This window comes from Rhinolophus sinicus, linkage group LG07 (assembly GCF_036562045.2).
Source record: "Rhinolophus sinicus isolate RSC01 linkage group LG07, ASM3656204v1, whole genome shotgun sequence".
In the NCBI taxonomy this organism is placed as follows: domain Eukaryota; kingdom Metazoa; phylum Chordata; class Mammalia; order Chiroptera; family Rhinolophidae; genus Rhinolophus; species Rhinolophus sinicus.
In genome coordinates, this window is record NC_133757.1 from 64,537,323 (window position 1) to 64,561,484 (window position 24,162).

A 24,162-nucleotide genomic window follows, 5' to 3' on the forward strand; every position below is an offset into this window, starting at 1 on the left:
CAATAATACCTGTCTCAAGGAGTTGTTCTTAGAATTATCTGAGTTAATAAATGTGAAGCGTTTAGCAGAGCATCTGTGTTCTTTATCAGGGGGAAATAATCTGTGGAGAAGCACAGTACATATCTGAGAATATAAGAGCTGTGCCCTTGGGAGGAGATGTAATCTAGCCCTCCAAGTTTCTAGAGAAGGCCAATTATTTGAAGCTTGTCATTACCTAGAGCAGTAGTCAGCAAAGGAGAGTATATATATTGCTCAGAGGATGTGAAACACAATCCAGTGGAATTTGGAAAGAAAAAAACATCTGCCAAGAAATGTAAGTGATTGTTGTCATTTGTTTTTTATTTCCATGGGCAGTGGATTCCCTGTACTGGCCATCTATGGTAATTGGCATTAGTGCTCTCTAATAAAGACTTCTCTGAATGGGATAGTATTGTTTTCCTGGCCCTCTTCTGTATAGGTGAGTCCCTATTATTAGTTCTGGCCAATGAGCTATGAATGGGAAGTTTCTATCAGCCTGCGTCCCTGAGTGATTATAGTGAGCAGATCCCTGGCTGATATGCAATGGACATGTAACTTGAGCAAGAAGGAAATCTTTGTTTTAAGCCACTGACATTTTATTGTGGTTTAGGGTAGGTTCAGCGTAACCTACAGGTAACCCCTGTATAACATGGTTGTTAGGTTCTGAAGAGATGCTGTGTTATGTGAATCCATGTCATACGAAACAGAACTAGTACAAAAAAGGGGGTTAGGTTCCAAAAATTAAAAAAAATACTATTATATTTTTATAATTAGGAGAAATATCTTTATTAAAGCAATTTTCACCAAAAGTATAATGTTTTCTTCATCATCACTACTAAGCACCATTTTTTTTTTAAGATTTTTTTTTTTAATTGGGGAAGGGGTACAGGACTTTATTGGGGGAACAGTGTACTTCCAGGACTTTTTTCCAAGTCAAGTTGTTGTCCTTTCAATCTTAGTTGTGGAGGGTGCCGTTCAGCTTCAAGCTGTTGTCCTTTCAGTCTTAGTTGTGGCGGGCGCAGCTCAACTCCAGGTCCAGTTGCCATTTCTAGTTGCAGGGGGCACAGCCCACCATCCTTTGTGGGAGTCGAACCGGCAATCTTGTGGTTGAGAGTGTGTGCTCCAACCAACTGAGCCATCTGGGAGTTCAGTGGCAGCCAAGCTCAAGGTGCCGTGTTCAATTTTAGTTGCAGGGGGCGCTGCCCACCATCCCTTGCGGGACTCAAGGAATCGAACTGGCAGCCTTGTGGTTAAGAGCCCACTGGCCTATGTGGGAATCGAACCGGCAGCCTTCGGAGTTAGGAGCATGGAGCTCTAACCGCCGGAGCCACCAGGCTGGCCTAAGCACCATTTTTTGACAAGATGTCTTCATCCTCTGAACTTAATACTCCACGAACAAAATGGATTTAAATTCTAATAAATTTTAAAATTCTGCAGTCAAATCTAATACGACATCCATGCTCTAATGAAAAATTTCAAAGGAGATACCTTTTGCTCTTAAAATCTTTTATTATGTTCCATGTTATTCGGGGATTTCCCTAATTTCAAATGAGATATTGTCAAGCTGTGTGTCATGCGGGGTCTCTGGTCCCACTCCCCACATAAGAATGCAGGATATGGTGAGGACAAAAAGGAACACCCACAGAGCCATAGATAGGGGAGCCATGTTCTCTCTGGCGGCTGGGCGAGACACACACAGTAGTATCCACACGATCCGCATACCGCCATTCACTTCTCTGCCTGCCAACCAACCAACCAATCAACACAGCCCCACAGTTACATCTGTAGCCAATTGGCTAACTGGTTACGGCTGACGGCTAACCAATCACAGTTGATGGTCATTCACTACCAGAGCCAGCACCTCCCACACGAGGCTGAGAGCATGGAAACTGCTCTCTGGGACTCTGTCCCCACACTCCACCCCTTCAAGGTCTTGCCTCACAATCTACACTACAAGCGTCTTCTGTGAGGGGCCCTGTGACTTCTCCAATTCCAAAATTGTACGACCAATTTCCTCCTCTCCTCCTGGCAGGTGGTACTGTCGCACCGTAACCACACACTGGGGCTGCGGCAACACTTGAGGAGGGTGGTGAGCATGCCAACATGTCAGTCACTTTCACCACACCCATACGGAGATGGAACTCTTCCACCGACGACTGTAAACTGAGGCCATGTAGCACGTCCACTCCTACAATATATTCCGGAATGGGGGAGACATACTCCTTGTACATACGGGGGTGGGGGTGGGGGGAAGCCTTCCTATACCCAGTGGTAAGGAAACAGCTTTTACCATCATTGTCTGTCCCCTATAGCCATCAATGCAGATTGATGGTCCCATAAACATAGCCATCTGGGTTCCCATAAACAAGACTGTAGTCTACGCCAGTGTCCACTAGGGCAAAAACCCTCTGCACATTAGAAGGGGACCAATGTATGAACAGTTCCACGTGGGGCCTCCGGTCCTCGCTCATCCCCTCTGACCTGGTACCTTGGCTCTACCCCTAATCAAGCTGAAAGGAGTCCTGGAGGACACAAGTCGTGCTTTCCCGGACTTTTCCTTTAGGCTTCTCCGGAATTGCTGTTCCGGACACAACTGTTTCCAAAGTTCCAACAAGAGTGCATTGGATTGTCGGTCTGTTTTTTCCCGATCAATCCCTGCTGCCACGAGATTATGTCACATCTGCGTGTGTGTTACTCTCTAAGGCCTGCGACCTCGCCCCCTTACTTTTGATTTGGGTTTCTAGGTCTCAACTTCCCAGACCTCCTGTCTTAACTTCCTTTGCCGCAGTCTTTCAATATCCCCTAGGGTGGCCAGGGCAATTGTAACTTCATGGATCCGCCGCCCCACATAGGGCCTAAGAATGGCAACCAAGGATCCAAAAGCACTCGCAGGTGCAGTATCCAAAACCAGATCTCATGCTGGTTGTAAAACGCTCGTCATCCGGCCCCCGCATACTAGGGTTGAACATAGCATGTCTCATACCCACTTCACGGATGATTTAAGTTCAGTATACCATTGCTATTTACTCACAGTGTCTGGCAGCTCGCCAGCCTCTCCTCATACTGTGCTTACAGCAGCAGTGAGCCACTCCATTAGAGTGTGGTTGCCCTGGTCTTGGGCCAACCTATGGCGATTCTGTAACCTTTGTCGCAGGGACGGATGCATGGTCATGGAGGCCAGCTTTTCCATTTCGCCTGGGGAGCAGAGAATGCTGTCTGCACCCTCATCCCATAAACGTAGTAGCCAAGCCTAGATTGGCTCTCCAGGGTGCTGTCAGCACCGCTTCCCCAGCTCCTGCAGCTCAGTGGGAATGTAAGGCGTGTAGGTTGTGAACTCAGTCACAGCTGGGTTAGCGGCAGCAATGCTCCTGGGGCGCAAAGGTTGCTCACGTTTTACCCTTTGCTTCAAGATTGGCCGGGCTTGGGGGTTTGGAGCTACATTGTCTCCACTCATGTCATCTGCCTCTGCCTCAGAGTCTCCACTGTGGGGCTCCTCCTCTAACAAGCGGACTGAGCTTCCAGCGCCTCCCACTGGAACACCTGGTCCCGCACCTGTGCTATTCCAGCAAGCGCTTCCTCCGAGTTAATGATGCACTAGGGTGAGAACCTCCTCCAACCGACGGTCCCCAGCTCCCAATGCCACCCCCCAGGGCTGCTGATTTGGCACCTGAGCTATTTAATTAAGCGTGTCCTCTATGTTACGACACAAGGCGGTGAGGAACATGCAGCCTTCATGGCCAGCTGTACCCTTTGCCTCCTTCAGCAACCACTCAGCCAGAACCTGCAGGGCCCTCTCCGTGCTGGCCGGAGAGCCATCCATGTCCTCCCATCCCTCTTTGGGGGTCCAACTTCTGAGAACTGTGGCTACCGCGTACCACACACTGTGTGGGGGCCAGCTCTTCTGCCCAGAGTCAAACGCCATTCCTATCTGATTGGAATCTTGCTCGCCGCTCCAGGTGTCCAATTGAGTGAAGGCCTCAGTGCAAGATGTCCGCAACCCTCAGAACCTATGGCAGCAGCAGATTACCAAAAGGAAGGTGATGCCTTGTATGGCCAAGAGGGTGGTGTGCCATCTGGAGGTTTGAGTCTCCCTGGCAGACCACGCCTCCCATTCCCGGCGCAGCTCCTCACGGGTCTCCTGAAGCTGACCTTTGACACTCCAGAAAGCTTTGCCGGGCACCATACCCTGCTCACTGCGCCATTTATCATGCTGTGTGTCATGCGGGGTCTCTGGTCCCACTCCCCACATAATAACGCAGGACGTGGTGAGGCCAAAAAAGAACACCATGGAGCCATAGATAGGGGAGTCATACCGCTATATTCTCTCTGGCAGCTGGGCGAGACACACGCAGTAGTAGCCACATGATCCACAGTCCACCATTCACTTCTGGGCCTGCCAACCAACCAACCAATCAGTGCAGCCCCGCAGTTATATCAGTAGCCAATTGGCCAAGCGGTTACAGCTGGTGATCAACCAGTCATAGTTGATGGTCATTCATTACCTGAGCCAGCACCTCCCCACGTGAGGCTGAGAGCCTGGAAACTGCTCTCTGGGACTCTGTCCCCTAGATACCTTCTACTCTTAAAAGCTCTTATTATGTTCCGTGTTATTCGGGGATTTCCTTAATTTCGAACGAGATACTTTTTGCTCTTAAAAGCTCTTATTACACTCTGTGTTATTTGGGAATTTCTCTAATTCTCAAACCGTGTTAGAGTGAAACCATGTTCTAGGATGCCGTGTTGTACGAGGGTTTTCCCAAATTCTCTAAATGTGTGAGAGCGAAACAGTCTTATTGAAGTGCCGTGTTATATGGGGGTTATCTGTACTTTATTCTTACTGATACAGTATCACATAGGGATCCATTTTTTTTTTCACTATATAGATAATTGGTTATCTAAAACCACTTACTGAATTAGTTTAATCTTTTCTGATTAATTTCATATCTGTCATGTACTACATTTTTATTTATATAGCTCTTTGATCTGATCTTTATCTAGCTCTATACCAATATTATACTGTCTTATTTATTATAATTTATAAGTTTTGATAGCTGATGGTGTCCATACAAATTAAGGATTGTTATGTCTCTTTGGAGAATTGACTCCTTTATCATGTAATGCCCCTCTTTATCCCGGATAACTTTCCTTGCTCTGAAATCTGCTCTGTCTACAATTAATTTAGCCACTCCAGCTTTCTTTTGGTTAATGTTAGCCTGACATATCTTTCTTCATCCCTTTACATTTCCCCCCCCAGCTTTCTTGAGGTATAATTGACAAATAAAATTGTATCTATCCTTATTCAGTTGGCTCTCCATATCTGTGGGTTTTGCATCTGCTGATACAACCAACCATGGATCTAAAATAGTATTTTCAGTCTGTGGTTGGAAATCAGTGGATGCGGAGGGATAGCTGTATGCATCGTTTTATGCCATTTTATATTAGGTTGGTGCAAAATATTGCGGTTTAAGAGGTTAAAAATAATTGCGAAACCCACAGTTAATTTTGCACCAACCTAATATAAGGGACTTGAGCATCCACAGATTTTGGTATCTGAAGGTGGTCCTGGAACCAGTCCCCTGTGGATACCGAAGGATGACTACTTTTAATTTATATGTATCTTTATCCGTAAGTGGATTTCTTTTAGACAACACTGCAGTTGGGTCTTATTTTTGATCCAGTTTGATGATCTCTGTCTATTTATTGTTTTATTTAGGCAATTTATGTTTAAAATTATTATTCATGTAGTTGGATTAATAACTATCATATTTGTAAGTTTTCTATTTGTTGCCATTGTTATTTGTTCCTGTTTTTGTTTTATACTCTTTTCTGCATTTTATGATTTTAACTGATCATTTTATATGGTTCTATTTTCCCTCCTTTCCTATCATCAGTTACACTTTTTAAACTTTTTGGGGGGGTTGTGCTAGAGTTCGCACTATACATTTAGAGCTAATCCAAAATTAATGAGATACACCAAAGCACAGATCGGGAAGAGCTCAGAGAACACCAAACTGAATAAAATTTAAGTTATACTATACCTCTTCACAGGTATTGCAATTACCTTATAATAACTAAATATTCCTAATTCCCCCTCTTCTCCCTGTATCATTACTATCATTCATTTCATTTATAAGTCATTATCATCTATACATTGTTATTACTATTATCTTGAACAAACTATTATCTGTTAGATCAATAAGAGTCAGAAAACTAATCAAAGTTTTTATTTTACCTTCATTTATTTCTTCTCTGATGATCTTTCTTTTTTTATGTAGATTTGAGTTTCTGACATATTTTCCTTCTCTCTGAAGAATTTCTTTTAACATTTCTTGCAAGCCAGGTGTACTGGCAACAAATTCCCTCAATTTTGTTTATCTGAGCAAGTCTATTTCTCCCTACTTTTGAAGGCTAATTTCATAGGGTATAGAATTCTAGGTATTTTTCTTTCAACACTTTATATTTCACTCCACTCTCTTGTTGCTTACAGGATTTCTGATGAGAAGTTCCCTGTAATTACTATCCATGTGTTTTTATCCTCTGGCTTCTTTAATGATTTTTCTATTTGTCTTTGCTATTCTGCAGTTTGATATAATATGTCTACGTGGAGATTTTTAAATTTTATTCAGTTTGGTGTTCTCTGAGCTCTTCCCGATCTGTGCTTTGGTGTATCTCATTAATTTTGAAAAATACTGGGCCATTATTACTTAAAATCTTTCTTCTGTTCTATTTTCTCTTTCTTCTAGTATTCCAGTTACACCTTTTGAAATTTTCCCACAGTTCTTGAATGTTCTGCTTTTTTTCTTTCTTTTTTCTCTTTACATTTAAATTTGGGAAGTTTATATTGACATTTCTTTAAGCTCACTTTTTCTTTTCTTGCCATACCTAGTCTGCTAATGAGCAAACCCATCGAAGGCATTTTTTATTTCTGTTAGTGTTTTTTAATCTGTAGTATCTACTTATACTTTCTTACAGTTTCAGTCTCTGTGCCTATATTACCCATCTATTATTTTATCTTGTCTACTTTTCCATTAAATTTCTTAGTATATTAATCATAGTTATTTTAATTTCCCTGTCTGATAATTTCAAAATCTCTGTCATATGAATCTGGTTCTGATGTTTGTTTTGTTTCTTGAGATTGCATTTTTTCTTGTCTTGTAGCATGCTTTGTAATTTTTTGTTGAAAGCTGGATGTACTGTATCAGTTAATGGTAACTGAGGTAAATAGGCCTTTAATGTGAGCTTTTATATTAAACTGGCTAGGAGTTGGGCTGTGTTTAATGTTTATTGTAGCTGTAAGTAACAGAGACTTCAGATTCCTCTAGTTTCCTTGTTTTTTCTCCCCTGTTGTCTTTGGGTTTTCCTAAGAACTCCTCCTTAGAACAAGTCTGTGTCTTGTAGCTCTTTCACTTGTAATCCACTGTTGTTATACTAGAGCCCTGTTAGTGTGGTCGTAAAATATTGGGGGAAGGAAACTACCTATAATCGTTGATTAAATCTCAGTCTTTTAGTGGGCCTGTGTCCCTGGGCTATGACCTTCAAGACATTTCTTAGCTTTTCCCCTAATCCTCCCCATAATCACTTAAGTAAGATAGGAAAACTAGAGGGATCTGGAATCACTGAAATGCCTTTCCCCCATGGGCTCTGGCTCTGGTAAAGTGATAGGCCTTTATTATGGAGAATGCTCTGAGCTTTTTCATAATGTTTATGTTTCCCCTCCCTCTGCCTGAGCTACAAAGGGATCTTTCTTGATTCTTTCCAGTGAGAACCTGATGTTGTTTCTAGTGATAAAACTCTGAAAGGTATGGGAGCTCCCCCGACACTGTGCCCCCAGGAATTCCCCAATCTCACACTCATCCATCTGCAGCCTCCACCAGATCATCAAAGTGACCACTGAGGTGTTCCTTTCAGTTTATGTCTCTAGTCTGTTTCTGCTTCATGCAAGCAGATCTTGGTTGTAACTCTCTGGATTTGCCCATCTCTGTAGATTTTGGGCTGATGGTTTGCCCTCCTACCTCATTTACTGATGGCTCCCAGAAAAGCTGTTGGTTTTCAGTTTGTTCATCTTTTTTCTTGTTGTAAGGTTGGGGGTGGCAACTTAAAAGCTTTTTACATGTTGTAACTGAAACTGGAAGTCTGAACTTTGTTTTTAATTTGACCGTTTATGATTTAATATTTCCTTTTGTTACCGGAATCCTAGCTGCTACATTGCCGGAGGGTGGCCCTCCTTGGCATGGTGTCCAGGTTCTTGGCGTCTTGAGCAAAGAATTGAACGAAACACGGAAATAAAGTGGTGAAAGAGCAGTTTATTAGAAGAAAAAGTACACTCCAAAGAGGTAGGAGTGGGCCTGAGAAGAAGGCAGTGGCTGAAGGGCCCATTATTAGAAGAGAAAGTATACTTCAAAAGGATAGGAGCAGGCCTGAACAAAGGTGTGTCTCAAAAGGCTCAAAAGGTGCTGACTGGCGAGGACTTGGAGTTTTTATCCCTTTTTTTCTCTAGAATGGGCTGTTCCTCTCCAGGTGTGGGACCACTTGATTGACACCTGTGATTGACAAGAGGCTATTACTTCATCTTTTCAGACTGCACATGTTCCTTCCCAGAATTCAGTCTGTTATAATGATATTAATGAACTTCTGGGCATGTGTATGATGCTATAATGATGGTATAATGAAGCCCATGTGAAATGAAGGTCGTTGTGGACTTCACTGTGCAGGTGTGAGTGACCAGTTTAATCTAGTTGGGTATTTTGTACCCATTTGTTTCCTTATAGTAGTAGATAATTATAATGAAAAGGGTAAGTTTTGGGCAGTCGCATTCTGTGGGTTGTGTTGGACGTGCAGGAATGCAGAGACCCAATGCCTGTCACCAACTACCTGCTTTGTCTTTCCCTGGAGAGATGTGATCCCCATAAAATCTCTATGGGAACTTGAGGGACAAGGAGGTCTTTTCTTCTGTATCTGCTTCCTGCTGGGCAGGGGCATAGAGCTGTCCCTACCTATTGGGAGATTCACGGAACTCTCGTCCTATCTGGTCTTAGATGAGAGGAAGGGGTCTCGAGATCTGCCTGGAAGACTGTGTTGGCTTCCTTGGTTGGAACCGGTAATCTTGTTTGAGGTATCATCTGTATCCCCAAGGCCCCTGAATGAGGAAAAATAGATTTTAATTAATAAATTTAAAAGTGTTTGGCTTAAAGAGCAGAGCTCAAAGCTATTGATGTGAGGTGGCTACGTGATAGAAAATCCGTGCGCTCTAGGAGCTTGTGGCCATTCAACCGGTCATTCAGGTGGTGGTAATTGTCCAGGAGCTGGGCCCAGAATGGGTTAGAAAGAACATTGGCCTTCAATGATTACAATCGAAAAGTGTAAATAAACATTTACAAAATAATTAAAAGGCGGGGGTGGGTGGTGGGTGCAGGAGCTAAGAAACTGGGGAAAAAGAAACTTAAAGCAAAGGAAGCTTAAAATACTTAGAGGAAAGAAAAACTGTGTTAACTATATCCTACAAGTTTTTAAGTTGAATTTAATTGTCATTAAATTCTAAGTGTTTGTTTTGTCAAAAATATTTATTTTATCATTTAAAAAATTATAATAGAGACTCTGCAACCATAGAAATATATAGGATTAGATAGATTCGATCACTTTTTGTAATTTATACACGTTCCCAATATTCTAACTAATACTACTGAACATGTTTTCATTTTTCTCTAAGTCTAATAAACTATCTCCATTTTTTAATAAAGGTATAAGTTACGTATTGTAAAATTCACCATTTTTAGTATTGTATTAGTTTGGTAGGGCTGCCATAGCAAGGTACTACAAACTGGGTGGCTTACGGAACAGGAATTTATTATTTCAGAGTTCTAGAGGTTAGAAGTCCAAGATCAATGTATTGGCACTGTTGGTTCCTTCTGAGAGCTCTTAGAGAAAATCTGTACCATGCCTTTCGCCTAGCTTTTGATGGTTTGCTGTCAGTCTAGGGCTGAGATGACAACATACAATTTTCAAGAACAGGCAGTAGAGCAGACATTTCTTCCTAAAGCATCTCCCAATCTCAGATGACCCCATAGCTTGAGACAAAGGGGAAAGGAGAGAGAATCTGGTACCTAGGCACAATGGGAAGTTAGCTCAGAGATAAATTATTTGTTTCTCAAACCCCAGAACTGTAATGTTTGTGGTTGTTTTGTTTTGTTTTCCCACCTACTTTTTGGTAGTGCCAGATGCTCTAGTCCAGCCAGTTTCATCAAGATGTTCTAGGATCATCCTGTGTATTTCTTGCCCTGTCAGAATCAGCCATTTCTTTGAGGAGTCCTCGTTCCTTTTGTTGGAGTATGGTATTAGGAACCAAGATCTGGGTATGGCAATTGACTGTTTAACCACAATAATAGAAACTAGTAGACAGTGGAATATTATTTTCACAGTGTTGAGAGAAATAACAATCTCTACCTAGAACTGAATTTATCTTTCTTTCAAAGATGAGGACAAAATAAAGACATTCCCAGAAAAAACAAAACTTGAATTTCTTAACAATTTCTTGCTAAAGGAATTTCTGAAGGATATATCTTAGAAGGCAAATGATTCCTAAAGGAAGTTGATGATGCAAGGTGGAATGGTTATCAAAATGGCATATTTATAGATGAATCTAAATAAGCATTTACTTAATAAAACAATAATATATGAAGGTTTGAAAAAATTGATTTAAAATCCTGGTAACAATGACATATAAGTCATGGTGGAGTTTGTAATGAGAGTGCTAAGGCTCTTACTAGTATTGTTTATGAAGAGGGTAAAGATGCGATTAGCTTTAGACTTTATTTTGTTAAATGTGATCATTTAAATTTCTAGAGTAATCACTAGAGATTAGAAATAGAGTTATGTAATTTCCAAATGATAGAAGTACTTTACCTTCTTCTATCGGAATTAATAATACACATAAGAGTCAGGTAATTAAAGCAGGACAATTAGAAAGCACAAAGTAAGATAATAAAAATGAACAGAAATATATCAGTAATTCCAATAATGTAAAATGGATAAAGCTGTCTAATTGAAAGACAACTGATAGAGTACTTTTTCAAAAAGTCCATACGAAATGCTGTTTATAAGAGACCTAATCTGAAATATAAGGACCCCAAAATGTTGAAAGTAAAAAGGATTGAAAAAGATATACCAGTTTAATACTAACCTGAAGAAAGTTAGTGTTTCTATATTAGTAAAGTTATTATGTAAAAGGTGAAACATGGAAAAACCATGTAGAGGGATAGTCATAGTAGTCTTGTTGGTAATGTCAAAATTCTTGAAACAACTCAAATGAGTACACTAGAATGGATAAATTGTGGTATATGTAAATATATTTGTCATTGTCATGCCAGGTGGCAGGTGGGGTCTCTGGTTCCGCTCCCCACATAGGAACACAGGACATGGTGAGGCCAAAAAGGAACACCCACGGAGCCATGGATAGGGGAGTCATACCAGTATATTCTCACTGGCAGCTGGGTTGGAGACACAGGCAGCAGGAGCCACACTATCCACAACCTGCTGTCCACTACTCTGCAATCCACAACCCACACTCCGCCGTGCTAACTGCAATCCGCGCTTCCCAGCCACCATCTTCTTGCTAGCCTCCCGCCCCCATTTTCTGCTAGCGTAGCCACAGCAGTTATATTAGTGGCCAATGGCTCACTGGTTACAGCTGATGGCCAACTAGCCACAGCTGATGGCCATCCAATCACAGTTGATGGCCATTTACTACCTGAGCCAGCACCTTTCCATGTGAGGCCGAGAGCCTGGAAACTGCACTCCTGGCTCTATCCCCACAGTCATATACTGGAATTGAATTCTAAGGAATAGATTACAATAGGGAAAACTAATGGAATAATAGTTTCATGTGTGACATGGGTACATACATACAACAACAATAGTGTATAAAAAAGCAAATCATAGAGGAATACAAACACTGTGATTTCCCATATTATATAAAGATCAAGAATAAGGAAGGAACAGAGAAGAACTATAAAAACAATCAGAAAACAATAAAATGGCAAAAACTACAACCTACCAATAATTACTTTAAATGTAAATGGACTAAATGCTCCAATCAAAAGACATAGTGTCACTGAATGGATAGAAAAAGGAAGACCCTTCCATGTGCTGCCTACAAGAGATTGAATTCATATCAAAAGACACACAGACTAAAAGTAAAGGGATGGAAAAAGATATTTCATGCAAATGGAAACAAAACAAAACAAAAAGCTGGGGTAGTGATATTTATATCAGACAAAATCAACTTTAAAACAAAGGCTGTAGCAAGAGCCAAAGAAGGGCATTTCATAATTATAAAGAGATCAATCCAATAAAAGGCTATAACTCTTGTAAAGATTAAAAAGAGGCAAAAGAAACAATACCACACAGTGAAATAAAGCAATAGCAATAACAATAGCAAAAGGCAGAGGAATGATTCACAATGGATTTAGAATGGTGATTACTTGTGGGTGGAGGTAAGAGGATGCAACTGAGAAGCATGAAAGAGTGTTTTTTCTTTATATGCTTGTCAAGATTTGGTGTGGTCAATCTTTTTAATTTTAGTCGTTCTAATGGGCATGTAGTAATATCTCATTGTGGTTTTAGTTTCTCTAATGACTAATGATATTGAAGATCTTCATGAGTTTATTTGCCATCCATATATATTCTTTGTTGAAGTGTATATTCAACTCTTTTACCCATTTTTTTTTAAATTGGGTTGTTTGTTTTCTTATTGTTGAGTTTTCAGAATCTTTATATGTTTTGAATATGGGTCTTTAATCAGATACATACATGTTTTGCTGAGATGTTCTTCCAAGCTGTGGCTTGTCTTTTTATTCTTTTAACAGTGTTTTTTTTTGAAGAGTAGAAATTTTAATTTTGCTGAACTCCAACTTATCCAAAAAAAAATGTTTTAAGGATATAGATGTCATATCTAAGAAATCTTTGACTAATCTGAGATCACAAAAATTTTCTTCTATATTTTCCTCTAAAAGTTCAGTTACATTGATTTTTTAAAATATATTTTTTTAATTAAAGTTTATTGGGCTGATAGTAGTAAAGTTACATAGGTTTCAAGTGTACAATTCTGTAATACATCATCTGTATATCACATTGTTCACCACCCAGAGTCAGCTCTCCTTCCATCACCATATATTAATTTTTGATCCTGTTTAAAAATAATTTTTTATTTTTCTATTATAGTTGACATACAATATTATATTCGTTTCAGTTTGACAACATAGTGATTAGACATTTATGTAACTTATAAAGTGATCATCTTAATAAATCTAGTACCCATCTGGCACCATACATAGTTATTACAATATTATTGACTATTTTCCCTATGCTATAATTTATATTCCCGTGACTATTTTGTAACTACCAATTTGTACTTCTTAATTCCTTCCCCTTTTTTACCCATCCCTCCCAACCTTCCTTCTATCTGTCAACCATCAAAATGTTTTCTGTATCTATGAGTTTGTTCCTGTTTTGTTTTTTTTTATTTATTTTGTTTTTTGGTTTCCACATGTAAGTTAAATCATACAGTATTTGTCTTTCTCTGTCTTATTTACATTAATTGATTTTTAAAATATTAGACCAGCATTCTTGGAATTAACCTTTGTTCATCATTTTGTTTTTTTCTTAATATGTTGTTGAATTCTGTTTGCTGAAACTTTGTGTAGTATATTTATATCTGTGTTAATGAAAGATATTGGTTTTATCTTGTTATGTCTTTGTCTAGTTTTGGTATAAGGTAATACTGTCATCATGGAATGAATGGGACTATTCCTTCTGCAATTTTTTTTGGAAGTGAGTAGAATTGATATTATGTTTAATAATATCGGGCTATTCAAGTTATCTTGTTCTTGAATGAGCTTGGGTAGCTTTTTTAAAGGATTTTGTTAATCAGTTGTTGAATTTTATTGGCATAGTTTATAATATTCCTTTATTATCCTTTCAATATCTGTGTAACCTGTAGTGATGTCACCCCTCTCATTCTTAATACTCGTAATTTGCATAGTCTTTTTTTTAAATGAGTTTTATCAATTTTAAAACTCATTTCTCTTGTTTTTGTCTCATAAATTTGTTTCTGCTTACTTGTCGCATATTATGTTTCTGCTTACTTGGGGTTTAATTTGCTCTTTTTCTAATTTTTTAAGAGAGACTAAGTTCATTGAGACATTCCTTCTTACGAAATACTGGTATTTAGTGTTTTAAGTTTCCTCCTAAGTACTGCTAATTATATCACCCCACACATTTTGATATGTTGTATTTTCATTCAGTTCAAATTCTTTCTAATTTTTCTTTTGATGTATTTTTAATACTTTTTAAAATTTTTCAATTAGTTGATGTTTGATGTTATATTAATTTTAGGTGTACAGCATAGACGTTAGACATTTATATAACTTAGGAAGTGATCCCCCCAATAAGTCTAATATCTATCTGACACCGTACACACTACAATATTATTGACTATATTCCTCATGCTATGCTTTACATCCCCATGACTATTTTGTAACTACCAATTTATATTTCTTAATTCCTTCCTCCTTTTTCACCCACCCTCTGAGACCAGGGGCGGGGTGAATGTTTTTATCGAGATTGATGGAGACTGAGATATGGCATCGGCCTTAGTCTGCACACTAGGATGGGGGAGGGCTCCACAAAGAAACTGGATTCTGCCAGCACTTCTGTCTGGGACAAAGCTGTGTCTCCAGCCCTTGCCCTGGAACCAGACAATTCAGTTCCTCCTGGTATGTCCCTGGCGCCTAGTGAGCTGCTGCCCCAGCACTGGAGCTCAGGAGTGGGACTACTTGCTCCTCAGGGGGGATCTCTGCATCTGAGATATCCTTTTGATTTTTAATGGTTACAGGTGGGTAACCCCTCATACCAGGCTTTTTCTGTATGTCCCTAGTTATAGGGCTTCAGTTCAACTAGACTTCAGGTAATTCTCAATGATGGTTGTTCTGTAGTTTAGTTGTAATTTTGATGTGGTCGTGAGAGGATGCAGGCACAGCATTTACCTGCTCCTTAATCTTGACTGGAAATATTTTTTATGTATTTTTTTTGATCCATGAGTCTTTTAGAAAAATGTTTAGTTTCTAAAACTTTGGGGAATTTCTAGAAATCTCTGTTATTAATTTATAATTTAATTATACTGCATTGTTTGAATTCCTTTAAATGTTTAGACACTTGTTTTATGGTCCAGAATATGGTCTGTCTTGGTAAATGTTTCATTTACACTTGAGAAAAATACGTGTTTCTTTTATTTAGGAGTATATTATTTACGGGTGTAGTATTCTATAAATGTCAATCAAGTCAATTTCTTTGATAGTATTCTGTTATACTATGTCCTTATCTACTCATTCTATCAACTGTTGAGAGAAGGGTATTGAAATCTCCAACTATAATTATGAATTTATCTTTTTCTAATTTACAGTTCTGTTAGCTTCTGTGTCATGTATTTTGAAGCTCTGTTATTAGGTGTATACATTTTTAGGATTTTAGGTCCTCGTGATTTCATTAGCCCCTTCATCATTATGAACTGACATTCTTTATCCTTGGAAATCACTTTTGCCCTGACATCTACCTTATTGGATATTAATAGAAATCACTCCATATTTCTTTTGACTAGTGTGCTAATAACATAATCTTTTTCCAGCATTTTATTTTTATTTTAATTAAATTTATTGGGGTGACATTGGTTAATAAAATTATGTAGTTTTCAGAGTGTACAATTCTATAATACATCATCTATATATCACATCGTGTAGTCACCACCCAGAGTCAGTTCTTCCATCACCATATATTTGACTCCCATTTACTCTCCTCTACCACCTCCTTCCCCCCTTACCCTGTGGTAACCACTAAATTGTTGTCTGTGTATATGAGTTTTTGTTTGTTTGTTTGTTTCTCTTATTCTTTGTTGCTTTCAGTTTTATACCACACATATGAGTGAAATCATATAGTTCCTGACTTTCTGTCTGACTTCTTTCACTTAGCATGATAATCTCAAGATTCATCCATGTTTTCGCAAATGGAGTATTACATCTTTTCTTATGGCTGAGTAATATTTCAATGTATATATGTACCACATCTTTTTTATCCAATCATCTATTGAAGGACACTTCATTTGTTTCCATGTCTTGACCATGGTGAATAATGCTACAATGAAGATAGGGGTACATATATCTCTTTTTTTTTTGTTTATATCTGCTGCCTCTGCACTGTCCCCCAAGAGGAAAGCTGGTCAAGGACTCTTTCTGTTTGTCACAGTCCCTTTGGTGTACCCATCAACAGAAGCCGTGCTGACCACCAGAGTCAGACAGTCCCCTGGGCAGCGGCAGCAAACATCAGAGTGCCAAACTTGTGTATAAGCTTCTGTCCAGGAGATACTAGCAAAGCAAAGGGAGAGTGTGAAGATGACACCAACAGGCTTCCCTGGTCTCTGCAGAGTATTGCTGTTGGTCCCTTGATGTGTGTTAAATTAAAAGTCTATCCCTTCGGCTCCATCTGTTAACATAAACAAACGGGAGTCTTTCCTGGACAGACCAGGCATTTCTGTCCACGGCCTCTGTGCTGGGAGTGGTCCACAGCGAGTCCACGTGAGCCTCGGAAGTCCTGTCTCTTAGTTCCATGTAGCCTTGCCAGTCTCATGGGTGCAAGCCTCATTAGTGTTCAGACCTAGATGTTTTTGGGCCCATCTCGTACGTGGAAGCTTTAAAAGTTGGGGTGCCAGATGTGGGGTCCAAACCATTTGATCCTCAGGGAGAAGCTGGGAGTTATAAATTTCTTCCTGGTTGTGTGTTGCTGCACTAGGGATGGGATTTATGATAAGATTGTTTCTCAGCCTCTCCTACCTGTTTAGGTATGGGTTTTTCTTATTCGCTTGGTGGATAGGAATCATTTAGCTTGTTTCTGGATTTCTCTGAGGGAATTGTTCCACGTGTAGCTGTACATTCAGCGTGTTTATGGGAGGAGGTGTGTTCAGGAGCCTCCCATATCACCATCTTGAAGTGGAACCAAAAGTGACTTCTGTGTTGATCTGGGTCAAAGAGTGGGGACAACCACAGGGCCTAAGTAAGATCTAAAGGGGATCCAGAGAAGTAAGGAGAATCTGCTCTCGTTTTTAAGGAATCTTGCCTAACCTAAAGTCATGATGATTTATCCTTTTGTCTTTTTCTAGTTTTATAGCTTTAGCTCTTACATTTAGGTTTTTCATCTTTTCTTAAATGAAAATAAAATTCACATTACATTAAATTAACCATTGTAAAGCCTATTATTCAATGGGCTTTTGAACTCTTATCAAGTAAATCACTTATCTCCATTTCATTAAGGTCTTTTTCTGAGGTTTTATATTGTTATTTTGTTTGGAACATATACTTCTTTTTTAATAACTTCTTCTCATTTAATAACTTCATAACATTGTGCATCCTTAGTTCTGTCTAGTTCCAAGATATTCTCATCACTTCAAAATGAAGCCCTGAATCCATTAAATAATCATTTTTCATTCCCTTCTCTCCCAGTTCCTAGCAACATCTAATTTACTTTCTGTCTCTATCAACTTACTTATATTGGATATTTCATATAAATGGAATTATACAATAATGTTTTTGGGGTTCATCTATGTTGTATCATATATCAGTTTTCCTTTCCATTTTATAGCAGAATAATATTCCGTTGTATGGATATGCTGTTTTGTTTATCCATTCTTCAGTTGATGGACATTGATGTTTCCAGTTTACGTTTGTTATGAATAAAGCTGCTATGAACATACGTGTACAAGTATTTGAGTACTTGTATTCAATTCTTTGGTTCTTCACCTATGTGTGGAATTGCTGGGTCATATGATAATTTTATGTTTAACTTTTTGAGGGGCTGCCCAACTGTTTTCCCTGATCCATATTGAATTGATTTTGTATATGGTTTAAGATAGGGGTCCAAATTCAATCCTTTGCATGTGCAACATGTAAGATTTTGAAAGTTGTTCCAGCACCATTTGTTAAAAGTACTATTTTTTTTCCCACTGAATTGTCTTGGAATCCTTGTCAAAAATCAATTGAACACATACATATGAGTTTTTTTCTTGCTTTTCAGTTTTGTTCCATTGATCTATCCATTGTCTATCCTTGTGCCAGTACTACACTGTCTTGATTACTGTATCTTTGTAGTAAGCTCTTTCAGGATTATTTTGGTTATTCAGGATCTCTTGCATTTCCATGTGAATTTTAGGATGAGCTTGTCCATTTATGTAAAAAAATGCTTTTGGAATTTTGATAGGGATTGTATTGAATTTGTAAAGTTCATTTGGAGAATAGTGCTACCTTAATCATAGTAAGTTTTCCAATCCATGAACACAGGATATCTTTCTATTAATTTGTCTTCTTTAATTAATTCCAACCATGTTTTGTAGTTTTCAGTGTACCTTTGCATTTGTTTTCTTACATTTATTCCTAAGTATTTTCTTATTTTACATTTTATTGTAAATGTGTTTCCTTAATTTTATTTTTGGATTAGTATTAGTGTGTAGAAAACTGATACTTTATATTGATATCATTTTCTGCAATTCAGTGACTTAGCAATAGTTCTGTGTGTGTGTGTGTATTCTTCAGGAATTTCCATATAATTAGATCATGTCATCTATGAATATAGATGGTTTTACTTCTTCCTTTCCAATCTCAATGCTTTTTATTTTTGTTTCTTAATCGTCTTGACTAAAACCTTCAGTAAAACATTGAACAGAAGTGGTAAAAGTGGATATCCTTGTCTTATTTCTGATCTTAGGGGGAAAACTTTCATTCTTTTACTATTACATGCAGAGGGTGCCAAAAAAAATGTATACACATTTTAAGAAAGGAAAAAAACTGTATTAAAATTGTAATACAATGAACGACTCTAGCGTTCATTTGATTAACACCATCTTTTGAACGAATGTCATGCTAAAAATTGCTACCATAATTCAACTTCGAAAAGTAATACATAGATAACATCTTTTAAAATGTGTACATTTTTTTTTTTTTTTTGCACCCTTCAGTATGATGGTAGCCAATTTGTTTTTCATAAATGCCCTATACCAGGTTGAGGAAATTCCCTTCTATTACTAGTTTGTTGAGTGTTTTCTCATGAAAGAGCGTTGGATTTTGTCAGAGGCAAGTTCAGTATTTATTGAGATAATCATGTGGTTTTTGTCTGTTATTGTATTAATATGGTCTGTTACATTGACTCATTTTTGTATGTTGACCCAACCTTGCGTTCCTGGGATGAATTCCCACTTGTGTGTGGTATGTAATCCTCTCAATATGCAGCTGGATTCTGTTTGCTGGTCTTTTGTTGAGGATATTTGCAATTATATTCGTAAGGGATAGTTTTATTTTCCTATAATATCTTTGTCTTGTGTACCCCAGTAATACTGGCTTGATAGAATGAGTTGTTAAGTGTTCCATCCTTTTTTATTTTTTGGAAGAGTTCATGAAGGATTGTGTTAATATATTACATGTTTGAGAGAATTTAGCAGTGATGTCTGGTCCTGAGCTTTTTTTGTTGGAAGTTTTTTGATTACTGACTCAGTCTCTACTTTGTATTGATCTATTCAGATATTGTTTTTTGATTCAGTTTTCATTGTTCGCGAGTTTCTAGGAATTTTTCCATTTCATCTAGGTTATTTAATTTGTTGGCATATAATTGTTCGTGCTATCCCTATATAATTCTTTTTATTTCTGTAAGGTCAATAATGTTTCCACTTTCATTCCTGATTTTTGTAAATTGAGTCTCTTTTTTTGTCTAGCTAAAGTTTTGTCAATTTTGTTGCTCTTTTCAAATGGTCATCTTTTCGTTTTATTAGTTTTCTCTTGTTTATATTATCTCCACTTTATAATTTATTTCCTTCTTTTTGCTTTGAGTTTAGTTTAGTCTTCTGTTTCAGTTTTTTAAGGTAGAAGTTTAAATTATCTACTTGAGATCATTCCTCTTTTTTATTGTAGGTATTTACAGCTATAAGTGTCTTTCTAAGCACAGTGATTGCTTAGTCCGGTATTTTGTTGTATTTTTGTTTTAATTCATCTGAAAATATTGTTTTAAATTTTTGTTGTTCTTTCTTTTTTGACCCTTCGGGATTTTAAAAGTGTGTTTAATTTGTGTTTGTTGGTTTTCCAAATTTGCTTTTGCTGTTGATTTTCAATTTCATTCCATTTCGTTGGAGGACATATTTTGCATTATTTCAGTCATCTTAAATTTATTGAAACTTGTGGCATGACATATGGTATATTCTGCAGACTGTTCCATGTGCATTTGAGAAGAATATGAATTTGTTGGATAGAGTGCTCTATAGATGTTATATGTAGTTGGTTTATAATGCTTTTCAAGTTTTTTCTTGCAGAGCTTCTATCTAGTTGTTCTACCCTTTATTAAAAGTGGGATATTGAAGTCTCCACTATCATTGTTACTATCTCTTCCTTGAATTCTTTTTGTTTTTATTTATTTTGGGTCTGGATTGTTACGTGCATATATGTTTATGATGGTTACATCTTGTTGATGGATTCACCCTTTTTTTTCTCTCAATTTATCATTGTATTTGTTTTTTTTTTAATTTATTGGGGTGACAATTGTTAGCAAAATTACATAGATTTCAGGTGTACAATTCTGTATTACATCATCTATAAATCCCATTGTGTGTTCACCACCCAGAGTCAGTTCTCCTTCCATCACCATATATTTGATCCCCCTTACCCTCATCTCCCACCCCCATCCCCCTTACCCTCTGGTAACCAATGAACTATTGTCTGTGTCTATGAGTTTTTGTTTCTCATTTGTTTGTCTTGTTCTTTTGTTGTTTTTGGTTTATATACCACATATCAGTGAAATCATAGGGTTCTATGCTTTTTCTGTCTGACTTATTTCGCTTAGCATCATACTCTCAAGATCCATCCATGTTGTCACAAATGTTCCTATATCATCTTTTCTTACCACTGAATAGTATTCCATTATGTATATATACCACAACTTCTTTATCCATTCATCTATCGAAGGACATTTTGGCTGTTTCCATGTCTTGGCCACCATAAACAAAGCTGCAATGAACATTGGAGCACACGTGTTTTTATGTATAAATGTTTTCAGAGTTTTTGGGTAGATACCCAGGAGAGAGATTGCTGGGTCATATGGTAATTCTATTCATAATTTTTTGAGGAACCTCCACACTGCCTTCCATAATAGCTGCACCAGTCTGCATTCCCACCAATAGTGTTTGAGTGTTCCTTTTTCTCCACAGCCTCTCCAACACTTGTTACTATTTGTTTTGTTGATGATAGCCATTCTGACTGGGGTGAGGTGATATCTCATTGTGATTTTTATTTGCATTTCTCTGATGATTAGTGATGTTGAGCATTTTTTCATATGTCTATTTGCCATTTGTATGTCCTCTTTGGAGAAACGTCTCTTCAGGTCCTCTACCCATTTTTCAATTGGGTTGTTTGTTTTTTGTTGTTGAGTTTCATGAGTTCCTTGTATATTTTGGATATTAGCCCCTTATCGGAGACACCGTTTGCAAAAATCTTTTCCCATTCGGTTGGTTGCCTCTTTATTTTGTCAATTGTTTCTTTTGCTGTGCAGAAGCTTTTAAGTTTCATATAGTCCCATTTGTTTATTTTAGCTTTTACTTTCATTGCCTTTGGAGTCAAATTCATAAAATGCTCTTTGAACCCAAGGTCCATAAGTTTAGTACCTATGTTTTCTTCTATGCAGTTTATTGTGTCAGGTCTTATGCTTAAGTCTTTGATCCATTTTGAGTTAATTTTGGTACATGGTGACAGATAGCAGTCCAGTTTCATTCTTTTGCACGTGGCTATCCAATTATCCGAGCACCATTTATTGAAGAGGCTGTCTTTGCTCCATTGTATGTTTTTAGCTTCTTTGTCAAAAATTGTTTGTCCATATTTATGTGGTTTTATTTCTGGGTTCTCAATTCTATTCCATTGGTCTATGTGTCTGTTTTTCTGCCAATACCATGCTGTTTTGATTATTGTTGCCCTGTAGTACAAGCTAAAGTCAGGGAGTGTGATACCTCCAGTATTGTTCTTTTTTCTTAAGATTGCTTTGGCTATTCGGGGTCTTTTGTGGTTCCAAACAAATCTGATGATTTTTTGTTCTATTTCTTTAAAAAATGCCATTGGGATTTTGATGGGGATTGCATTAAAACTGTATATTGCTTTGGGTAATATGGCCATTTTAACTGTGGTGATTCTTCCATCCATGAGCACGGAATGTCTTTCCATTTCTTTTTGTCTTATTCAGTTTCTTTCAAAAATGTCTTATAGTTTTCAGCATACAGGTCCTTCACATCCTTGGTTAAGTTTATTCCTAGGTATTTTATTCTTTTTGCTGCAACTGCAAAAGGAATCGGTTTTTGTATTTCTTTTTCTGAGATTTCATTGTTAGTATATAGGAATGCAGTGGACTTTTGTACGTTGATTTTGTAGCCGGCAACTTTACTGTATTCGTTGATTGTTTCTAATAGCTTTTTGGTAGAGTCTTTAGGGTTTTCTATACATAGCATCATATCATCTGCAAAGAGTGATAATTTAACTTCTTCATTCCCAATTTGGACGCCTTTTATTTCTTTCTGATTGCCTGATTGCTTTGGCAAGGACTTCCAACACTATGTTGAAAAGCAGAGGTGATAGGGGACATCCCTGTCGTGTTCCTGAATGTAGAGCAAAGGGCTTCAGTTTTTCACCATTAATTATGAGATTAGCTGAGGCTTGTCATATATGGCCTTTATTATATTAAGGTATTTTCCTTCTATACCTATTTTATTAAGTGTTTTAATCATAAATGGATGTTGTATCTTGTCAAATGCTTTTTCTGCATCAATTGATATAATCATATGATTTTTGTCCTTTATTTTGTTTATGTGATGTTTCCCATTGATGGATTTGTGAATGTTGAACCATCCTTGTGCGCTGGGAACGAACCCCACTTGGTCGTGATGAATAATCTTTTTAATGCATTGTTGTGGATTCACCCTTTTATCATTATATTCTTTGTTTCTTGTAACAATTTTTTTAAGTCGATTTTTTTCTGATATTAGTATGGCCAATCTAGCTCTCTTTTGGTTACTATTTGCATGGCATACCTTTTTCAGTCCTTTGGTTTCATCATCTTGATTTTTTTGGTCTGTTCTCTCAATCTCTGCCTTGTAATTAGAGTGTTTAAATCCACTTAAATGTGATATAATTACTGGTTGGCAGAACTTCTGTCACTTTGCTATTTGTTTTCTATGTTTGTTATAATATATTTTTTGTTCCTCTGTTTCTCCATTATTGCTTTTTCTGTTATGTAAAGATTTTCTAGTTTATCATTTTAATTCCCTTATCTTTTTTTAGTTATATGTTTTTGAGTTATTTTCTTAGTGGTTGCCTTGGTAAATACTATTAGCATCTTTAATTTATTAAAATGCAGTCCAGATTACTACCAACTTAATTTTAATAGTATATAATAACTTTGCTGCTAAATAGCTTTATCCTCTCATTTGTGCTGTTATTACATCTTTATACATTGTGTGTCCATCAACACAGATTCATAATTATTGCTTTATGCACTTTTCTTTGAATCAGATAAGAAAAATAGGGGTTGCAAACAAAAAATATATTAATATTATCTTTTGTATTTATCTATATTGTTTTTTTTTTTTTACCAGTGTTCTTTAATAGTGTGTGGATTCAAGTTAGTCTCTAGAGTCCTTTCATTTTAGCCTGAAGGACTCCTTTTAACACTTTTTGTATGACAGGTCTGTTAACAACGAATTCTCAGTTTTTGTTTGTCTGGGATTGTCTTTGTTTCTCCCCATTTTTACAGGATAATTTCTTTGTATATAGAATATTGGTTGGTAGTTTCTTTTTTCTGTCAGCACTTTGAATATGTCATCTCTCTGCCTTCTGTTTTTTTCCATGGTTTCTGATGAGAAACAACTGTTAATCTAATTGAACATCCCTTTCCATGATAAGTAGCTTCTCTCTTGCTGCTTTCTAGATTCTCTTTGTTTTTGAAAGTTTAATTATGCTGTATCTCACTGTCTATCTCTTTGAATTTATCGGATTAGAGTTAATTGAGATGCTTGGATATGTAGGTTAATGT

The 24,162-nt window shown here is 37.5% G+C and overlaps 1 protein-coding gene across 14 annotated transcripts in view; it reads left to right on the top strand.

The window, feature by feature from the left end:
* ZFAND4 (zinc finger AN1-type containing 4) overlaps positions 1–24,162 on the top strand; it is a 107,237-nt gene that overhangs the window by 16,327 nt on the left and 66,748 nt on the right. Inside the window, exon 3 of one of the 14 annotated variants that reach the window (XM_074337284.1) lies at positions 355–457. The exons of the other annotated variants lie outside the window; for them this stretch is intronic. The gene's annotated coding sequence lies outside the window, so the exon portion shown is untranslated. The remainder of the gene's footprint in view (positions 1–354; positions 458–24,162) is intronic. 14 annotated transcript variants of the gene reach the window in all.